This window comes from Myotis brandtii, unplaced genomic scaffold (assembly GCF_000412655.1).
Source record: "Myotis brandtii unplaced genomic scaffold, ASM41265v1 scaffold695, whole genome shotgun sequence".
Classification (NCBI taxonomy): domain Eukaryota; kingdom Metazoa; phylum Chordata; class Mammalia; order Chiroptera; family Vespertilionidae; genus Myotis; species Myotis brandtii.
This window is the reverse complement of record NW_005370716.1, coordinates 928,840-933,437: the sequence shown is the minus strand read 5'-3', so window position 1 is coordinate 933,437 and position 4,598 is coordinate 928,840.

Here is a 4,598-nt window from a genome sequence, read left to right as displayed (position 1 = left end):
TGCTGGGTTCTCCTGTGCTCACTCCTGAAGCTGCAGGCATCCAACAGCTTGACTGGGGCTCAAAGGCCCTAGATGTTCTCCCTCAAGTACCTCCTAAATAGTGCTGGCTATTGGCTGGGGCTCCTCACTTCGTCTCCATGTAGCCTCAGTGTCAGGGGTCCCAGAGATCACCCTCAGGCTTGATGACTCAATAGAAAGATTTACAGGACTCAGAAAAGCTGTTATATTCATGATTATGTTTTGTTGTGGTGAAAGGATGCTGATCAAAATCAGCAAAGGAAAAAGGTACATGGAAGTCCAGCCAGCATGGCTCAGTGGTTGAGCGTCGAATAATGAACCAGGAGGTCACAGTTCAATTCCTGGTCAAGGCATATGCACAGTTTTGGGCATGCAGGAGGCAGCCAATCAATGATTCTCTCTCATCATTGATGTTTCTATCTCTCTCTCCCTCTCCCTTCCTATCTGAAATCAACAAAAATATATTTTTTAAAAAGAAAAAGGCACATGGGGGAAAAAAGTCCAGCACAAACCAGTCACAAGCTTCCAGGTATCTCCTCCTAGTGGAATCTCAAGAGGACAGGCTTAATTCTCCCCACAATGATGTGTGACAATACACATGAAGTATTGCCAACCAGGGAAGCTCACAAAGCCTTAATGTCCAAGATCTTTATTGGAGGTCAGGCCAGGAGACATGCAGTACCCACATGACTCACCTCAGTTACCCTGACCTTAGCTCCCCAAAAGTTAAACTGACACATGGTCCAAAGCCTCAAGCACATAGAAACACTCTTATTCTCAGGCAGGGCATTCCAAGGGCTCAGAGATTGTTCCCTAGAAGCCAGGTGGAGGCCAGCCCTTGCTTTGGAGTATGTAGCTTTTGAGCACCCTAATCTTCTGAGTTAACCCTTTACTGCACATATCTCTTAGCTCCAGGACTGGAAGACAGCACAGTGGTCTGAGGATTCCAAGAGGGTGGAAATGGAAACTGCAAGGCTTCTTAAGGTCTAGCCTTGGAAGTCACACAGTATCATTCTGATGCATTATATTGGCCAAAACAAGTTATAAGCCTAGCCCAGAGTCAAAGAAAGTGTTGAGAAAATCTACTCTACCTCTTGATGGAAGGAGCAACAATGTTATGTTGCAAAGGATGATGGACACAGGAAGGTATAATTTATTGGGGACATTATTATACCAAATACCACACAAAAAATTCTTCTAATTTTTTTTACCATTATAAGCAAGGCCATGATAACCATCCTTATTCAATAATCTTTCATTTATAATGCATTTTATTTTAAAAATGTATTGTGAAATATTCCATACATAAAAAATATAAACATAATATGAAAAGTAGGTAGGCATACTAGGGTTAAAGATGTGTAGTGTTCAACCTGTTAGATTTTTCCATTATAATTGTAGGTTTTACATCATTAGGACATTGTACAAATGGATGCACTTTTTAATAGGGTATCAATTTCTGCTGCTTAAATACATTTAACATGTAATTTGAGTATTTCTGGGTAACTAGTCAGAAGAGAGATTAGAAAGTATGGGTTGTTGTTGTTTTTTTAAATTTAATACAAACTTTTTTTTCCTACACCATGTATCCCCTCTATAAATACAAACATGTTTTTGAATTGGTTATATATTTTTAAAACGCTATGGAAGTTTGCTTTTAATAAAAATCAATATGAATTATTCAAAAATGTTTAAAAGAATAATATGATGGTATACACTTAAATTTTTGCATGTATCTCAGTTGCTTTCTTAGAGTACACCAAAAGAGGAATATATATGCACTTTTCAAAAAATTGTATACATGTTGCTAAATTGCCCTCCAGATAGGCTACATTATTTTACTCTCTCACATATTTGATAACACCAAGTATTATCATTCTTCTTAACTTTTGTCACCCAATAAGCTAAAACATATTTTGGTTTTAATTTGCATTTTTATTTGGTTGAAAATTTTTATATATTTAATGATTGTGCATATTCCTTATTTTTACCCATTTTATTTTACTAACTTTTCCCAATTTTAATTGTAGAGTTTGTCTTTTGTCCATCACTATTAGGAGCTCTATTTTTTTTTAATATATTTTATTGATTTTTTACAGAGAGGAAGGGAGAGAGATAGAGAGTTAGAAACATCGATGAGAGAGAAACATCTATCAGCTGCCTCCTGCACATCTCCCACTGGGGATGTGCCCACAACCCAGGTACATGCCCTTGACCGGAATCGAACCTGGGACCTTTCAGTCCGCAGGCCGACACTCTATCCACTGAGCCAAACCGGTTTAGGCTAGGAGCTCTTTTTATGTTTGGACTATGAATTGGTTATCTGTCCCTTCAGGACTTTAAAAGTATGTCAAGATACATGATCTGATTTCATCTTCACAATGCTCTGGTGAGGAAGGTATGATAGTGTTGTTTTTAGCTCCATATTATAGATGAGACAACAGAGGCTCAGAAAATTGTGTGCTCGTAGTGACATAGTGAGTTAGTGGAGAATCTGAGGGTGTAATCCAGGATTGTCTCCCAGCCCAGGGCACCTCCTCAGCACCACAGGCCTTCCTGTAGCATTGACATTCTAGAAAGAGAAATGACCTTTATGGTAATGGAACCTGAAGCTTGGAGATTAGCCCCAACAGCTCAATCCTCTAAGGAGAACATGAACACTACTGGGTCAGGCATGGGAGCGGGGAGGAGTCCCAGCAGGCACTGGGTTTTCCACTCCCACGGTCCACAGTGAGACTGTGGATTTGAGGAAACAAGTGGACTGGCTGAAGGTCGAAGACTGTAAAACTGAAAAAGAAAAGACCTATTATTCCCTGCTTCCTTCAGCAACTCCACTAGGGCTAAGCATACTTTGCACCTGGTTTGCAGAGGTCAAAGGGTTTGAAGGAGAAATCCATTTATCTTTACCTTTCTCAAGTGGTTGCGGTTAACCTGTCACCAGGGCAGAAGACCTTGCTCTACCAGATCAGGGCGCCTGCTAGTGCTAGTCAAATCCAGCTTTCAGTGGCTGCACCCTGTTTGCCCAGAGTTCTGACTTCATTCTATGCTGAGCAGCAGCCACCAGGCATTTGCCCTTCCCCCTCAAGACAGCACAGTGGCATGCTCCCTTCCTTGAGAAGAGTGTAAAAGAAAGAATGTTCTCCTATTTTTTCTTTTTTTAAAAAATACATTTTATTGATTTCAGAGAGGAAGGGAGAGGAGAGAGAGATAGAAATGTCAATGATGAGAGAGTATCATTGATCAGCTGCCCTTGACCGGAATTTAACGTAGGACCTTCCATTCTGCAGTCCAACACTCTATCCACTGAGCCAAACCAGCTAGGGCTGTTCTCCTATTTTTTTCCATCATGTACACAGCAGGGAGAGTTCTGCCCTGTCCACAACTCCACCACTAATGTTCTGTGAGACTTTAGACAGCTCCCTGCCTTCTAGAAACCTGTTTCCCCTTCTGAATGAAAAGGGGTTGAACTTGATGCTCTCACAGGGCCCTGCCAGCCCTGACCTTCTGGGATTCTCTTATCTGTTTGCTAAGCCAGGATGTTCATGGTTCCAGTTTAGGTAAAGCCAAGAAAAGTCTTGAAGCAGGCTTTAGATAAAACAGAGAGCAGATGCTGTAAGGTGATGCCAGCAGACCCAATAAGATATCCGGGGTTTGGTGGCAGCAACAGAAACTGACCCAGGCAAACCTAAAGGCACAGGGTGGGGCCAGGGCAGGCTCCCAAGAAGAACCAGCGCTGACCTTTATGCTTACCTGCTGGGAGGATGCTGCCTTCCATGGAGATGGCAGAGATGCATTAGAAGAAAAAAAGGAGTCTTGGACTACATGGCATGAAATGAGTCACTTAACCTTTCTGAAGTTTGATTTCTTCATTGGGAAAATGGAGTTAGCAATCCTTGCCAATAAGCATGTGAAAAGATGTTCAATATCATTAGGGAAATGCAGATCAAACCCACAAAGAAATACCACTTCCAACCAACTAGGAGTACTACCATTAAGAAGGCAGAGATGCAGAAAAAAAAAGGAATTCTTACCATTTGCAACAGCATGGTTGGAACTGGAGAGCATTATGCTAAGCGAAATAAGCCAGTCAGAGAAAGATAAATAGCACATGATCTCACTTATTTGTGGAATATAATGATCAAAAACAGATCCAGAGACAGAGAAGCATCGATCAGACCGTCAAACCTCAGAGGGAAGGTAGGAGAGGGTAGGGGGAAGGGGGAGAGATCAACCAAAGGATTTGTATGCATGCATATAAGCCTAACCAATGGACACAGACAACAAGGACACATATGTAATACCTTAATCAATAAAGAAGGCAGAGAATAACAAGTGTTGACAGGGATGCAGAGAAATCAGAACCCTCATTCACTGATGATGGGAATGTAAAATGGTGCAGCCATGGTGGAAAACATTTTGGTGGTTCCTCAATAATTTAAACACAAAATTACCACATGACTCAGCAATTCCACTTCTAGGTATATATCTAAGAGAACTAAAAAGATGTATCTGCACAAAAATCTGTACATGTATATTCGTAGTAGCATTATTATTTTTGTTATTGTTGTTAATCCTCATCC